We start from the raw sequence: 18266 nt of genomic DNA, 5'->3' as shown, positions 1-18266 counted from the left end.
TGGATAAACTCTCATGGACAATTACCTATGAGTTACTTTAAACCTTGAACCAATGAGAAATCTAACAATTGTTCATGACTTATTCTTCCCAGATAAAAGTATTTCAGTTTGAAAAGCACTTTATATTGCCCTTCCTGAATTACATACTCACATTTCCGGTTTCATCCCAGTTGCCTCCTTCCTTCTTAAGGTAGCAGGTAGGGATAAGTGGTATTCTAGCTGCTGAGACTGGCTTTGATGAAATGCTTACCTCTAAGACCCCCTGTAGTGAAATAAATAAGGACTGAGTTATTTTCCACGTTTATTTCCAACACTGGTGAAGTTGATGGTTTCTGTGTATATAATTGAATTTGTTTGGAGAAGGACCTTTGGAGAAGCTTATACCCGGTGATGGCCAATGTGAATGTAGGAAGGATGTGTGTGCCGCAAGCCCTCGTTTATAAGGTAACTTAGGGAACTCTTAGGCATAAAGGAATTGTATATGGTTTATCAATTTGTCCTTTCTACTCAAACCGTTCCCCATCCCCCTCACCAAATAAAAAAATGGACAATAGATTTATTTGCCCTTTCCCTATTACTTAAAAATTCTTCTTACAGTGGGCCAGATCTGATTTTGCTATTTGTGTCAGGCACGGGGGTAGAGAGCTTGGTTAACAACTTCTGTTTGTTGAATTATTGTATAGGCAATTAGTTGATTCATCACCTTGAAAATTCAGAAATGTCATTTATATAACGACTAACAATTTTTTCTTTGGGACATAGACTGCCCTTTCTCTTAGGTACTTATTGTGTTTAGAACACAACCATTAGCCCTGAGCCTTTATCTTAGTTTGCCTCTTTGTTGCCTTTGAGTCTACTTGTCACAGTAAGTAGAACATGTATGACAAGGTGCTTCTGCCTTGGGGCCATTAAGGGGATGATTGAGGGGAGGAGGAGAAGGGAAGTAAATGACTAAACAAATTCAGCTCTAACCAAGCGAATGACTGAACGAACCCTACTCTGACCAAGCCCCAGAATGCTGGCTTCCAGAATGCTGAAAGAGTGAGCCTGCCATGGTGGTTCTCATTCCACAAATATTTATTCATTCAAACAAATAGAGCCGTCCATGAGCCACACATTGGGAAGACACAGATCTGACTTTGAGAGCTCACAGTTAGGACCCACCCCAAACTGGACCCAGCAAAGGTGCCACAGAGACCTGAGCGTCATTTACAATCAGCAGCTGCTTCCTCTTTTCACATGACACAGTGGATGGACTTATCTTTCACACTTCTTAGGCCTCAGTTTGCCTATATTGATAACTATAAAGGGGTAGAATTAAAATGACGTACATAAAAGGCGGGGTTCATTGGAAGTCTCTTATAACAGAAAGAAGGTTCAACAACTCAATCACAGGAAGGGCAGGGCATCAAATATGAGGGAACCAGTGAATCTCTTTCTCCCTCTTCCTTTTCCCCAGCCCACAATCCTTCTTTCGCTAATCTCTGCTTTCTTCTGTCCCAGCAGATCGGGGTCTGCCCCACAATGGTGGTGTTGTAGCCTCACGTTTCCCTTTCCACCCCTCCCTTTCTTTCTCTATCTCTTTGGTGGGCTCAGCCCCCTCCTGACCATCAAAAGCTGGTGTTTTTTAAGGCTCTATCCTAGCACCTCTTACTCCCTTCCTCAGAGATCTCGTTCATGCCCACAGCTTCAATCACCAGAGAATGCACAAAGTTGTTCTCCAACACAGGACTTTCTCCAAGCTCCAGGCCTGTGTATCCAAATGCCTCTGCAGCATCTTCTCTTGGGAAATCTCAAAGACATCCCTTTGAGATATGTGTTCCTTGTTTCTAGCTAACTGAATCCCCGTATTGGAGGTAGCAACGTACCCAGCTGCAAAGATGACATTTTCCAGCTTTCCTTGCAGCCAGGGGTGACAACGAGATGTTCGCAGAAGTCATTAAGAAGAGCTTCTAGGGAAAGTCCTTTGCAAAAGACTGACTCAGCTGGACGTTCTGCCATTTTTGCCTTATGCCTTTCTTCTGCTGCTGCCTGGAATATGGATGTGATTGTGCTGCAAGGGTCACCTTGAGAGCATGAGGACAACTGGAAGATGGGCACCGGCATTGAAAATGGCAGATGAATGCTGGAAAGAGCTTGGGATAAAGATGCCTACTTTCTACCCATGGACAATTTCTGGGTGAGAGATGATAAATTTCTAATTTGTGGAAGCCACTCCTATTTCAGGTCTCTATAACTGCAACCAAGCACAGTTCCTAACAGATATAATGGTTCCCTATGTCCCCATCCTCATCTGGCACCAGACCCCAATCCACCCTCGTCTCTCTAGTCACACTATCCTCTCTCCTTTCACTCATCGTGCTTCTGCTGCCACTTATTTGTCTCACATGGCATTTCCGATGTCTGGATCTCAGCACAGCTATCACTTCTCAGGGAAGCTATGCTTGACTTGATTCACCTGGGCAATTTCCCATCACAGGCTCTCAAAGCACCACCAGCTTCTCCTTTGTAGTAACTGTCCTTATTGTTATTTTATAGTCCGGTGTCCCTCCTACCGGGTTGTAAGCTCCGTGGAAGCAGGGATTGTGTTCTTTCCTTTTATTACCATTGTATCCTTTATACCTAAGCACTCACCTGAGAGAAGAAAAATGTTGACTAAGTGAAGGAACCAGCCTTTCAGAGTCCAAGCAGAGCATGACCTGCTGGTGTGTCGAAGTAGGCTCCTCTTCACTTACAAAAGCTGACCGTGCACATGTCTTTCCAGCTCCACATTCAGTGACATCACATTGGCAGCTTGAAATTGGTCATAGTGGGAGTGTTTAAACCGGAGAAATTGGCAAACAAATTAGGGATCTTTTTTTCTTTTTTCTTGAAGCATCACACAAACTCACAGCAGGAGGAAATAATGTCGGAGTCCAAATATGATTTCCTGCCTTCCACTACACGGCAATTTAGGCTGTGGTAAAACCATTTTAAACATTTAGTAGCATGCCACTGAGCATAAACCAAACTCTCATTGCCCTAAAAAAGTTACCCAACTTCACAGAGAATCACAAGTTTCCTTGAAAACGTAAGTGACGTGGTGGCCTTTGGATCCTGCCTGAGGTAGCTGGGAAAAGATGCTGCTGATCTCCCTGAGATGCAGTGTGATTTGTGGTACTCATGAATGTTTCCTGGCAATTGACCTCCATGAAGCAGAATCTCATCAGTGATGTAATTTGAGGGTGATAGAGGTGGTTGGATGTGGCCAGTTAGCACTTCTTGCTGATCCTGCCATGGTCAGAGACTACTCACCAGGTGCTAGTGACAAATGGTAAAGACACCCAAGACCTTCTCCCTTGCCTCTGAGAACGGAGCACCATAGGACAAGTACAGGTTATGTTGGTTAGCACCATAGGTCAAATACAAATTATGTATGTAATTCTGATCCCCTGCTTCCTACCACTCTAGTGGTTAGGAAGGGCTTAACTCAGATGACGAGTCTCCGAGATCATGAACTGTCTTAGTCATCCTCGTATTTCTCACAGTCTCTGATCCGGTGCCTAACATACAGGCAATCTCTCACTTGACACAGGCTTTTGAATTAATGTGCCTCATGAAAGGGAACTCAGAAAGCTTACACAGTTAGATCCCCTCCTCACCCTAGGCCTTGCCAGTAATGACTTATTTTTCTGGCACCTTCTGTTTATTCTGCTAAACTCATCTTGGGGGAACTCTGAAAAGCTATCCCTAAGCTCTGAAGACTGAGGGAACGCCTGCATTGTGCAGCGTATCTGGCATCGGTCCTTCAGGTTGTTTTACCCACCCTGTCTATTGTGAGCACCTGTATCTCATTCATCCCTCCAGTGCCATCCCCTGACACAATGTTTGGCCCCCAAAAGGTGCCCAATACATAGTCAGTGTGTGAATGAGGGGCTGAAGCTAGTGCAAACAGGAATTTAAATTTCATGAGAGATGGGAGAAAGCCACACAGCTCCTTCTGCATGCCAGACATATGAATGAAGCAGAGCAAACTATGCCATCCCAAAATGTGCCACTTTTTTAAAAATTTTGAGCTGATAGCAATTGAGAAGAAGCGGATAAAAGAAAAGCTCTCTGTCTCCCCCTATTTGCCTGAAAGCAGGGAAGAAATTCCTAAAGGTTTCCCTCTCTCCTCTCCACCAGGAAGGACGGACGTTAATTATTAGAGACAGCTCTAGACCCTTATCAGCCCAGAGATGGCACTGTAGGAAACTACATAAGGAATTCTACTAACAAGCCCTTGTCTTCCATTAGTTCCCTCATGTATTTGCCTTTCCACAATTTGCTTCCCTAGAAACTCAGAGTCTTTTTCTTGTCACTTCTCTGGAAGCGTACTGTTCATTTGTTAAAGTACTATATAAGCCCAAGTTTTAACCACCCCTTTGAGTTACTCATCGCTGGGTGCTTCCACGTGTATGCCCAATGTACATCTTAATAAAATTTTGTCTTTCACTTGTTAATCTTCTTTTGTTAGTCTAATTTATCGGGCCCCAATTATAGAACCTAAGAGGGTAGAAGGAAAAGGACTTTTTTCTTCCCCTACCTATGGTACAATGTCTATACATGCTCTCTCTCCTTTGATCTTTAAGATAACCTCATATAGTAAATTCTATTATTTCCATTTTACAAAGAAGGATCTGAAGATCAGAACTGTTAAGAAACTTACCCAAAGTCACATAGCTCATGACAGGAGGGGATAGTATTAGGGTCCAAATATGATTCTCTGCCTTCCACTACACAGTGCTTCAATCTGTGCTGGAAGCAAAGCACTTAATTGCCACAACTAAAAGATGCTTAGTCTAAAGGTTCCTTTATTTGCTTCTTTTCCTTGCCTCCAACATCACAGCCTTTATCCTGGGGCCAATTTTTCTGTGTATTTTATTCAATTTAAGCTAATAGGACACCAGGGTTTTTATTTTTGTTGCATTCTTCACAGCTTTTCAGAAACATTTTGCTATATGTGTTCCATTCAGTACAAGATCTTTAGGTTTGTGAAAAGGGAATGTGGACCTAGGAGCTAACGAAGCCAGTAAATACCTTCTGCTGAAACTCTTGACCAGTGCATGTTAGAGTGTAGTTCCGGGACAAACTGTGTCCGCATAACCTGAGAAACCATCTTACCTGAGAAGATTGTCTCTGGGTAGGACCCTAAAATCTACATCTTTACCAGACAGCCATGGCTGATTTTTTTTGGTTTTGAGGAGCTTTAAAACACCTTTTTAAAATTTAATATATAATTTACATAGAGTTAACTGCATACATTTTAAGCATATACCGTATTTTGCTGTGTTTAATGTGCACTGACATTTTTATGTGTATTTTATGTGGGATTATTACACCCATCATTATACCCATGGTATGTAATCATTATATCCATTCATAATGCACATCTTTATTTTTGCCTCAAAAATTTGGGCAAAAAAGTGCACATTATACATGGAAAAATGCATTAGTTAGAATTTTTATATAATCACACACATTTTAACCTGATGCATAGCTATCACTCAGATCAGGATAGAGAAGAAAACTTTTTGATAAGTTTTCCCAGAGGTAACTGCTACTCTGACCTCACCATGGACTAATTTTGCCTATTGAACCTCATAGACATGGAATCATACAGTCAATGTTCTTTCATGTCTGTTCCCTTTTACTCACATTCTGTTTTTGCAATTTATGCATGTTATTGTGTGGAGCAGTGGTTTGTTCCTCTTTGCTGTCAGTGATATTCATTGTATGAATACAGCCTGATTTATTGATCTATTCCCTTTGGAGATCACCTAGATTGTTTCCAGTTTGGGGCTATTATGAATGAAGCAGCTGTGGACACTCTTGTCCCGGCCTTTTGGTGGACATAAGCACCCCTTCCTCTTGGGTAATTAATTACCCAGGGTATGAAACTGCTTCAGGCTAAGGTTTGACTGCAAGAGGATGGGAGTCATATACAACCACCAGCAGGAGATGCAGTGTTGGGGTGGGGTGTCAGCAACCACCACCCCAAAGGAAGAAAGTACCAGGCTGGGGAGCCCAGTCGCTGCTTCTAACTCATGTGTTCTCAACAGGTGATAATGGGTGTGTGGAACATATCTTCGCTATTGCAATGGTTTGTGGCCCTGGGACATGCTGCTATACAGTAATGTCGGGGAGGGAAGTGTGATTGGGAAGAGCATCGGAGAAGTCTCCTTAGGGGTGGGTGATAATGAAAACAGCTTGAGAAACATTGGTCTAGCTAGACCTAGATGTTCTCATAGCTCCAAAATTGGGAACCTGAGGTGATCACCATGCTTTTTGGTCAAGGAAGGTATCTTGGGAATAAGCAACACTACCCAGAGATGCCCACGGGAAAACACAGCTAAGTTCCTGGGTGTGTGTGTTGGAGGAGCTGGGGTTGTAGGTATAAGGACACAATCATACTCTGAAAGGACAAGTAAATTACCAGTCTGTAGAGATCTTGTTTTAATCAACCAGTAGCCAACTGGCCCATGAAAGGAAAAGTTTCTTTTATTAGCACCTTTCGTTGAGGGAGGAAGTGATGACGTCTCCATCGGCGGCAATCAGATCTTGCGTGGAGGAAGCTCAGGAACCACAGTACAGCTACCACACTCAAGGCTTCCTCAGCACCCAGCACCCATTGTTGTCCTTTAACTCATGCGTGATGTTTCCGCCCCAGCAGGCCTTCCCTTGTGAGCAAATGGAAACACAGTAAAAATCTGGAAAGAATGAATGCATCAAAGCGGAAGCAAATACCATGAATCAAGCCAGGGGGAGATTCGTGCCTCCCTTGGACACCAGACAGGAAGAAGAAGGACTTTCAGAGAAGGCCCTGCAATTCTTCTTAACCTGTGTTCTCTGTAACCCTGGTGTTTAGTGGGCAGTTCACCTCTGCTTGCTCTTAAGAAGTTGGTATGTGGTCCGTGTGTCCCAGTAGGCTCCAGACCCTGACTTCAGCTCTGAAACCTACACACCAACAGTGTGATACAGCAGCTAAAACCACTTGTAACCTGTGTGGTCTTCATAAGTTTTATAGTCTTTCTGAAGCTTTCTGTGCCTCAGTCTCCTCATCTGCAAAACAGGGGGTGATAATAGTGGTACCTATCTCATTCACTAGTCAATGTAAGTGCTCAGAACAGAGCTTGGTACCCAGTCTCCTCTGAGCGCCGGCCTTTACTGTTACTTATAACGGATACCTGCCCTCTGTTTTCCTATTCGACTAAAAGGTCAGCAGACAAGCACACCTTGAATAATTTTTTCCTGTTCCTCTCTGGACTGCAGGTAGGGACATTGCTGCCCCCTTGGGGTTGTTGGTTTTTGACTGACTTGCTTTCCCCTTTCCTCTTTCCTTCCACTCAGCAGCCATGCTCCAGAGGGGGAGGGGTTGATAACCACTGCGTTGGGGTGGAGGTGGGACACACAGCTAAGAGGAAATTTTAATTTTGAGACAATTACTTCTGAGTCATAGCACCTTTTGCTCAGCAGTGTGAGGTCACAGCACAGACTGGGAGCCCCAGCCCAAGTCTGCGTGGCCAAGAAATGGGGCTGCTTCTGCATGAGGGGTGCTCCAGAGCTGTGGAGGTGATCCTGGGCTGTGTATACCACCCCATTTTTGTCCTTCCCATTCTGTTCAAAGGGATATGGAGAGCCAGACTCATTCCAACACATGCTGGGTTGGCTCATTGTGTTGTTGCTGTGGCTTTCAGAGGCCCAGCTTATTCTGTGCCCAGTACCCAAAGATCCTTCGACCTTTCCAAAAACCATTGGATAATTTATTCTGAACATCGGGTTGAGCTCCCCAGGCAGCAGGCTCTGCAATAGACATTTGTGTACACAAGTCTTTTGGGGGGTGCTCTCAAAACCAACACCCGAAGAGGGTGGAGAAGGAAGCAGGATGGGCAGAGGGAAACGTTGAAATTCAATGCTGTCACAACAAAGGCCGCAGCCGGTGCCGCAAGGAGCTAGAATGGCCCTTTACAACTGGAGCCTGGGCGGGCTTTATACCCCCAACGGACCACTGGCTACAGGCTGCTCTGGAAGGGGCCGTGGCCCTGGGTGAGGTGGCTCTCTTCAGGGTGGGGCAAGTCCTGTCGATGCAGCTGCCAGCCACGGGCTGCCAACACTCCCAGTGTTGAGCGCCCCATCCTGAGGGAGAGCTGGGCATTGCACCTTAGCATCTGCCAAACTGAGCTGGGGCATTGAGCCTTCTGCCTTTTCCACCTGTTCAAATCCTTCCTGTTCTCTAAGATCTGCAGAACATAATGATGAAGGGTATAGGTTCTGGAGTCTTAGAGACTCATATTCAAATCCCATTTCTGCCATCTGTTTAACAATATTCATAGAGTATACTTCAGGTGCTGTTCAATGCACTGGGGGCACAAGAGTGGTAACACCCCAGTCTCTGGTATCTCTATCCCACGGGGGGCAGAGGGACACTGACAATGATATTATATAATATCATATATAATTGTAACATGTATGCTATTGTGATATATTTATATAAAATGATTAATGACATGGAAAAATTAAGTAGGATATGGGAGTAAGGGGATGGTGGGAGTGTGGCTTTGTGTGGAGGTCAGGGGATGCTTCTTGGAAAGGTGGCATTTGGCCAGAGACATGAAGAGGGGATGGTGTGGCTGTGCGGAGATCTGGGGAGAGTGGGTTTCAGGTGAAGGGGACTGTAATGCAAAGGCCCTGAGAAGAGAGTGAGCTGGGAGTATTGGGGGCACCAGGAGGCCAAGGTGTGGGCTGGGGGCTGGGAGTCGGGAAGAAGTATGGAGGAGAGGTTTTGAAGAGTAGGAGATAAAATTGGAGAGGTTTATTGGAAATACCCACACCATGCAAACCAGTGGTGATGGGAAAGTCTATGGAGAGCAGGTTGTCTAGGGCTGGGATGGGAAGATTGGGGAGTGATGGTGGTGCATGCAGGATTTCTTCCTGAGATGATGGAAGTGTTCTCGAATTTACTGAAATGCTGGCAGTGCTGTGGATATGCTAGAAGCCACAGCATTGCACACTTTAGGTAAACTGTAGTATGTGAATTTCTCCTGTAAAGCTCTTCTAAAAATCAGAGCAGTGACCAACAGGAGACTGAGTCATGCAGGACCTGGTAGGTCATCATCAGGACTCGTGCTTCTACTCTGAGGAAGTACTACTAGGAGGTTTTATGCTGTAGAGTGAAATGCTGGGGTTCACATTGGAGAAGACCCTCACTGCTGCTCTGAGAATGGGCTGGAAGGGGCAGGGACAGGTGTGGAAGCAGGAGGATGGTATCCAGGTAGCAGGTGCTGGTGGCTCCCAGCAGGTGCTGAAGCAGGAGAACAGGTGGTTGAATGTAGACACCCTCTGACGGCGGAGCTGCCAGGAGGTGACAGTAGGATGGTTGAGTGCATGGAGTCGGGCAGGCAGAGGTTTTAGACCTACGTGTGGAGTGGACTCGCCGTTTACTAGGGCAAATAATGACAGCTGTGGGAGCAACACATCTGGGGGAGGATCCAGGAGTTTGGTTTGGGCTGGGTGAAGTTTGAGAGGTCTATTAGAGATGCTGCATAGGCAGGTGAGAGTTGTCTAGAGTTCAGCACGGGAAGAGTCTGGGCTGGAGATGAAATCTGGGAGTGATCTGCATATTCATAGAACTCAGTCTTGAGACTGTAGGGAGAAATAAAGACAAAAATCACGGCCGAGTGTGGGAACCTTAGTTTTCTCAACAATGCAAGATCCACCTTGTACAGTGGTGAGTGTTGGCACATGCACCATGGATGGAGTGCTCATCATAGCCCTTTCCACTGCTTCTGTCGTCTACAAGTTCCTCAGGAGACACGCTGTCAGCTCAGTGTCTTTGGTCTTCTCATGTACCTACTTTATCCAGTTCCTTATAAAGCACTGACTAGCTGCAAATCAGCCGTTCTGCTGGGAACACAAGGAACCTAAAGATCCTGGCTCATACTTTCTATTCTCTGAGGATGTACCTTCCAACGGAGAAAACCTAATGATAACATACAGCAGGTACACTCCTGGGTGGGGGGCGGGGGAGACATTAATTCAGAGTGGAGACATTTGTGAGGACCTCACTTAGGAAGTAGAATATTCACCAGAGCTTGGAGAAAGGAATGTGTTGGAGAAAGATGGGGGTGGAAGGGAGGGCAACCCAGCAAGATGTGACAAGTACAGAACCATTGGAGTCCTGTGGTTGAAGCATGGTGTTCATGAAGATGGGACAGAGGGCACTCAGACTGGCTTGAGTCAGACTGCAGGAGCTGGCAGAGGGCACTTCATTTTAGAAAACTGCACCCTTGGGTACACCCTGAGTTGTCTGGTTACCCAGAACCTCTCTCCTCTGAACATGGGTCTGGGGCCTTTTGGTTCTTCTCTCTTAAACCCATCACATCAGCTCATCAGTTTCATTGAGTGTCGATTTCTGCCCATCCAAACACAACTTTTTAATCACCTCTCCTTCTCTTCCTGTAGCCTATCTCTTAACTAGCATGTTCAACTGATTCGACTCTTTGGCTTTCTACTGCATTTTATAATCTCCCAATCCTGGTCATTTCAACATCCTCTTTCTTTTCTATTTCAGGATGTTGAGGTGGTGGACAACAATTCCTAAAATGTGTATCTCAGTAGCTTTGACTTCGCTGTCACCAGTTACAACTGGGCACTTAAGAGTACTCATCCATTTTTCTTATCCTCACCTGAGGGTATGATAATTGACCTCAGAGAGAGGTAAAGGGAGGGAGAGAGAGGGGGAGAGAAACATCTATTGGCTACCTCCCTTACACACACCAACCAGGGACCTGTCATACGTGACCCAATCGGGAATGAACCCGCAACCCAAGCATGTGCCCTGACCAGGAATCGAACCTGTGACCTTTTCATCTAGTGGTTGACACTCCAACCAAGTGAGGCACATTGGCCAGGGCTGGTCCATTGTTTCATGCATCCCTTTAGCCAGCTAAATTTCCCGTTTTCCACTTTGGCCATGTCAAACCTTTGTTCCTCTTTTCGACTTGTTTTCAACACAGAAATGAAAGGCTTACAGTAGGCACATGCTTCCTCATATGTTTGTTTTCCATGCATGCAAACTTATTTACTTCTTATTACTCATCTATTACTGCATTGAAGTTTTAATGGCTTAAACTAATAAACATTTATTATCTTACAGTTGGTGGACTCTGGCTGTGGTTTAGTTGGATGCCTTTCCTTCAAGGTCTCTCATGAAATTGCAGTCAAGCTATTGGCTGAGGCAGCAGTGGTCTCAAGGCTTGACTGAGGCTGGAGGATATTCTAAGGTCATTCATGTGGCTTTTATAGAGGGCTGGCTTACAGCACGGCAGCTGATTTCCCTCTCTGGGGAGTGAGCCAAGGGAGAGCAAAGACGAGAGTGCCCAAGATGGAAGCCAGTCTTTTCATAACCAAGTATCAGAAGTGGCATACCACCACTTCTAGAGCATTCTGTTAGAAGTCAGTCATTAAGCCCAGCCCCCATTGAAGAGGAGGGCACTGCACAAGGGTGTGAATACCAGGAGGCAGAGATCCTTGGGGCATCCTCACGGCTGTTTTCCACTTCTCCCCTCCTTCCCATATTTCTACCCAGCCTGGGCTAGTTCCTCAACATGTACAATGTTTCTGTCCTCTGAACCTAGCGCTGTGAAGTATCTATCATTGTTCCAATAGCTTCTTCCCCTCAACCTTCAGGCATGTTCAGAAATCACCTAAGTTAAAAATAAACCTTCCCTAAAAAAATAAAACAAAACAAAATAAACCTTCCCTCCACTTTGATCTATGACCTCTGGTCTTTCCCTCCTTCCCCTGCTACTCTTCTTGAGAATGTGACCTTTATTCCTTGCATTCACTTCCACCTCCACTGCTCTGCTAAGGTCATCCTAAATGTCAGCTCATATGGCTACCGTTTAATCCTTCTTAGTTGACCTCTGCAGTATTTAACACTGTTAGCTCTCCTCCATAGCATCTCTTGCCTTGCTGACTTCACTTGTTCAGCCCTTTCTTTCCTCATGTATCTCTGAGTGTGAGATTGTCTAGGCTCTGCTCACACTCCTCCGCTTCACTCCCTCTGAATTTCTATAGTCAGTACTCCTAACACATTTCTTGATTTTGTTGTTTATATCAACTTTAATCTAACAAAGAGGTCCCATTCTGCAGAGTTGGAAGGAAATTAGTCTCAGGAGTTGTTGAATGTCCACTATTCCACCCAGGAATGTGCCAATGTCGGCTCCTTCTGGGAGGCTCCCCTAGGCAAAGCCATTGGTCTTTGGTTCTGGCTCATAATTGCTGAGCTGTTCCCTGGTTCTGACCACAATATCCCTTCAGGTCCAGGGGCCTTGCTGCTTGGAGCAAAGGACTTCTTGGCAAAGTTAGTGCTCCTGTGTCTGGGGTCCAGTCTTCCTAACTATCTTGATCAATTGCCCTCTTTGAGGACATTTGGCCTCCCCAGCAAGTTGACACAAAGCAGTGTGCAGACCGCAGTCCTTGGAGACCTGCTGATCCTTTCCCTTTTCTCATTCCCAGGGCTGAATCTTTCTTCTCCACTTGCAGCTCTCAAAGGTCCTGCCCCATGAACACCATGCACAGAAAACCAGTGACTGCTGTTTTCACTTTGCAAAATCATCTCAGGAAAGGCACTCCTACATGCCTGACCACCTGCTTGGAATACAGAGGAGGGAAAATTACAACAAACAAAATATACATTAATATTTTTTTGGATTTTGACAGTGGTTCCAATAATTAACACTTTCTCCCTTCTGAGTTTGGAGGGCACAGTTGGAGGTCAAAGCCATTGCCTTATTACTGACAAAGCTGATTGGAGAACATGGTTGGATCTGCTCCAAGGGTTCACTCTACAGATCAACCCACTGCAGTCCTGGGAGCCACTCTGCCCCTGGAAGGACAGATCAAGAGGGGTAATTCCCTGTCCCCTGGGCTGTGCATGCTCAGTTCCTCCCTCAAGCCGACCAATCAGATAATCTGCCCCCTCCCTCTTTCTCTGGCAGAACCTCTCTCAGGAGGCCAGTTCCCCCTAACATAGATCTGAAAAGACACCTCCGCCAAAGCCTCTCTTATGCTGAAGAGAGGGGTATTTCAGCACAAGAGAGGCTCTTGTGTATTTCCCACCGTCTGCAGCACACGTCTGCACAGAGGATTTAAGGAAGCCCAAATAGAACACTGCCAAATCCGAATCCCTGTCCTTTCACTCCAACCCTCCCCTGTAATTTCAGAATTAATGACAATACAACGTTTCGCAGCCCTAGGGAACCAGCCCCTACTCTTTCCCTAGCCCAGTTTGTCAGCAGATTCCACCCATCCCACCTCAGAAAACTCTCAGCACATGTCCCCTCTCTACTGCCTTGGTTTCCTTGCTCCCCATTTCTTACTTAGCTGGACCATAGCAGGAGCCTCACTCTCTTCCTGCCTCTTCCTCTCCCATCTACAGGTGGTATGACTCTGCCTGCATTGCCAGTCTCTTCCTATACGTTTTCCCCAAATGCATCCATATCCCTTGCGCATGCCCTTACAACATGTAATTCCCAGAACCTTCATTCTGTGCACATGCGTTTTCCTCTGCATTGCTTTCCACCCTCCCACCTAGCCCAGCTGTTTGTCTGGAAAACTTACTGCCCTACAACATTTGACCCCGAGGTTATTCTTCCCTAACTCCATCCCTGACCAGTGCAGACATAGCCAAGCTGTCAGCATACTTCCCACTAGTCTGAGGGGTCCATCAGTTCAGAAACGAGTTTGATTTGTGTTTGTGTCCTGGGTGCCTACCTCAATGCCTGGTGACTGTTAGGGGCTTGACAACCATTTATGAAATGAATAGCTTCATGGCTACTGTTTCACACTAGCCCTATTAACTTACCTTGTCAAACAGATCTCCTCCTTCCCTCCTTCTCCATCCCCTTCACCTGGTGACCTTGGTGCAGCTAACTGGCTCAGCGCTCACAGGGAATTTAATGGTGCTTTCCCTCTGGTGTGCTCAGCTGGAGGCAGGCAACACAGGCGTCTGGGCGAGGCAGTGAGTGGGCCTTGCAGGAGGAGTTGCTGCTTTGTGCAACCTCAGGGCCTCCTGTGCAAATCAGGCTCAGTCGCCATTTCCTGTGCTCGGGGAGATTAGATACTGCCTAATCAACGCCGATTTCTTTTTCTTTTCTTAATATTTGAAACTATCAAGTACCAGTTGCCATCCTAGTGGGTGGCTTTCAGAAATCCCCTCTTTTCTGGTGTTTGGCGTCTTGTGAGTTTCAAGAAACCAATCTATTTGGAAAGAACCTGTACTTAGAAGTTCTTTGAATTGCTGTGAAGCCCTGACAGGAAGTGACTTGGGATCTGGGTTAGACAGTCTTGTCTCACTCGCAGGAGAGGTGGGAGTAGTGAGGGACAGGTACATCTGGGAATGGGTGTGGCTTTAGGTCATTCCTGTGGCCATTTCTCCATGTGTGGAGTTTTACAGATGTAGTCTGATCTGAAATCAGAGGATGTGTCTAATGCACGTTGGTGGCACCTGCTCTACTAGATGCTCCTGGAATCACAGGCTGGCAGGAGCAGCCTTGATAGGCTTCTCATGTCAGCCTAACCTGTTGTAACCTTTAAAAAAAATCCTTACCCGAGGATATGTTTATTCATGAGAGAGAGAGACAGAGAGAGACAGAGACAGAGGAGAGAGAAGAGAGAGGAGAAAGAGAGAGAAGGAAACATTGATTGGTTTCGTACGTGCCCCGTTTGGGGGATCAAACCTGTAAATCAGCATGTGCCCTGATAGGATTCGAACCCACAACCTTTTGGTGTTACAGGACAATACTCCAACCAACTGAGCTTCTTGACCAGGGCAGCTTTAAGTAGACTGAAGAACAAGTCAGTGAAACCCTGTAAGAATTAAACAAGTCTCACATACTTCGACTAAAACAACTGTTTGGAGAGGGCTTGATGGCAGGGCAAGAAACTATCTCCACATCATTACATTGAAGGCAGAGATCTATTACCTCAGTCTTGCTGGGGAGGCAGACACTGGCATTCTTCCTTGATTTTTCCTGTGTTTTTAGAAGGGGGCGCCCATCCTGAGTCAAGCGCCATGCACAGTGCATGATTTGCTTTTGTAGAAACTCCATAATGCCTCAGTTACTTACTGGACCCCACTGTCAGGAGCTTCTGGATTCCTTTCATCCAGTTAGCAACTCTTTGAGGGAGGTTCTGTTATTATAAGCACTACTTTTCCCAGAGAAAAACTGAGGCACAGAGAAATTAAGGACTTTCCAGTTTCTCACAGTCTGTTAGTAAGAGCTGGAATCTGAGCCTACAAGTGGTAGGAGATGTACTGAGGGCTATCTGCTCCACAGTCTACCACATTCTCTAACTGTGTACTGGTTCCTGCATACGTTAGTTTGAAAGTCAAAATGTCTTACAAGTCTTCTTTTAAAAAAGAAGTCATCTCCTTTCCTCCCCCATTCCCGATTTCTGCTCCCTAGAGGCAATTATTTTCATTTTAAGACTTTCCTCCTATTAGTTACTCCTAGTTTTCTATTAACTTTCCTCCTATTATTTCTAAATATGCTTACACTATTCTAGACTTTAGTTTTAGGTAATTTCTACTCACTACCACTGAAGATGAGGATTTCACTTTCCCTGTCTCCCTCTCTCACTCCCACCTTCACAGTAGTTACAATTTGGGGCCATTCTCTACTTACATTATCACAACTCTGTGAATGTTGACAGCTGAGCCATGTGACACACTATAGTTATAGTTCCTTTTTATTTAGCCTTTTTATTTCCCTAAAATTAATGTGATGCTTTAAAACATTTACTTGGTTATTCTCAAATTCGGACAGAAATGTTGGTTTCCTTTCAGTACGATCAAGCTTCTCAGATAAACCTTCATTTTCATTTTTCTCTTCTTGGCATTATTTCTCTTGAATCCCTTTTCTTGCTACTCCAATGCAGACTGATGGCAAAGGAATGTGACATAGCTGTTATTCTGGGAGATTAACTGTCCATCTTCTTTGTAGAATGTAATCTTTTAGAATATTTTTATGTCACAGCTTCTCTGTGAGATGCAAAGGGCATTTCAGATGGGAGAAAACAAAGCCCAGTGGGGGCTGAGTGTCAGTCACCCAGATGTTGGTGGCAGTGCTTGGCCAGAACTGGGCTTTCCTGACTTGGCCTGCGGCTCTCTGCAGGAAGCCACAGTGCCCCCTGCAGCCCGGCACAAATGACCACTGATGCTGCTGAGCAGGTTTACAAGTCAAGCTCCAGATTCAGTGGAAAAATATAGGGTGGCAGGGTTTTGATCCACACACCTGACTTCTTTTATAAATGGAAGATATGGCTGAGCAGTAGGCTTTGAATCATACTTCCCAAGTCTGCCAATTAATCGCTGTGCAATTTTGAGCTGGTCACATAATCTCTAAGCCTTGATTTTCTCATTTGTAAAGTAGTAATTGCTACCTCATTAGGACCATTTTAGGGATTAAGTACCATAATGTTTTAAAAGGCACATCTAAATGCTTAGTAAATATTAAACACTTTTATAATTATGGTCTAGAATTTCTCAGGAGATAGTAATATTTTTACTCTTAGACCTCAGTTTTCTTGTGTCCTTGAATTCTCAGACCAGGCTGAGATATTTTATGAGACCTTTTCTAGTAATCTGTGCATCTCATGTGAGTGACTCTTGCTTGGTTAGTAAGATGTCTGTCATTCTTCAGTTTACCTCCAGTCCATCCTCCAAGGATTGATGGCATTTCTCAGCCAGCAAGGTCAACTGACCAATACCAAAGTAAATAGCATCAAAACGTCCCAATTCTTGCTCTTTCTGAATTTTGGTTTTTACATTTATAAAAAATTATCAATTGATGCATAGGCGTCAAGTTTCCTGGGTAACACTGTTTCCTTGGGAGGAAGGAGTATATATATTTCATCAACTTTTTTCACATGCTTCACTGTACTTTCTGGTACCATTTCCTGTACCAGTTTACATTCTAGGGCGGACTGAATAAAGAAAGGTGACCCAAGTTTGAGATGAACCTTAGGGAATATTCAAATGCATTGTTATTTCAACTGTAGGTTCATGACTCAGGACAGGTTGTGAAATCACCTTAGTTAAATCACAACTAGCACTTAAAGAGAAATAAAGTATCAACCTGTACTATACACATTACAAATATAAAATACATACACATACATTCATTTATGTGTATACATGGGCTCACTTGTGATGTAAATATATTTCTCACTGAGGTTTAGAGTTGAAGAAGTTTGAAAAACCTGTCTTAAATGATTTTCACCAAGTTTTGTTTGCCTCTGCACCTTAGGTCCTTCATTTGGCCTCTCTGCTAGATAATCCTATCCAAATTATTGGGAAAAAAAAGATTAAAACCACCAACTAAATAGGACCATGTATTTTCTTCTTTTGCATTTTCTGGCATCCACTACATAGATTCTAGGATAAAGGTTACTACCCTCAAATCTACAACCTCATGGGGGCAAACAAGTAGGTAAACTGAACATTACACAAGTTAAGAATAATTAAAATGTTGAAAGGTACAAGTAACATGTTAGGGAATGTATGATGATTCCCTATGGCCCAGTTATCAGGGAAGGCTTTATGTAGCCATTAGGGCCCAAATGTCGATAATCAGACTGTTAAGAAAAAATTTAGAAGTACGTCTTTTTAAGGACTAACAGGTTAAGTTTGGCTGGATCATATGGTTTGAAAGATAGTTTTAGAACATGTCCTTTAAAATAAATTGTTTTGCCCTAAATACTTTAATGTATTTAGATCCACAAAGAACCTGTTACTATGTTCACTCACTTTAAAACATTTTAGCGGTCAGCGTAGTGGGACAACTGTATTACATCCTTAGAACAATAGGGATGCCCTAATCAGAAAGTCGCCCTCCACGGATGGTGAGCTGGTAATCCAACCAGGAAGACCATGCTTCACAAGTGAGGATTAGGGGCCCTTCTGTTATCCATTGTTCAATTAGTACAGGAGGCCTTGCTAATGAGCTTAGTATCAAATGTGTTTTTATTGGTGCCATGAGTGGCTTACAACTAATCTTAGAGGAAGACACAGGTTCTCATTTGTGAATTCCGTAGTAGCATTCAAGACATGTGGAGTGACTAAAAACAAGTCACTCTTCATTACAATGAAGAGCAAGCTGGTAAGGTGTACTTCCATAGACAATACTTCCATAGACAGTACCGGAAGTATGATTGCTAAATGTACCTCTGCCCAGCCATTAGTA

At 44.5% G+C, this 18266-nt stretch overlaps 1 long non-coding RNA gene across 1 annotated transcript in view; it reads left to right on the top strand.

The window, feature by feature from the left end:
* The window catches only part of LOC118988404 (uncharacterized), an 80873-nt gene that overhangs the window by 54116 nt on the left and 8491 nt on the right, over window positions 1–18266 (top strand). The window lies entirely within an intron of this gene.

This window comes from Sturnira hondurensis, unplaced genomic scaffold (genome assembly GCF_014824575.4).
Source record: "Sturnira hondurensis isolate 20B ecotype Veracruz unplaced genomic scaffold, ASM1482457v3 Scaffold0006413, whole genome shotgun sequence".
NCBI classification, from domain to species: Eukaryota; Metazoa; Chordata; class Mammalia; order Chiroptera; family Phyllostomidae; genus Sturnira; species Sturnira hondurensis.
The sequence above is the reverse complement of the archived record's forward strand: the minus strand, read 5'-3'. Positions and strand labels throughout refer to the sequence as shown.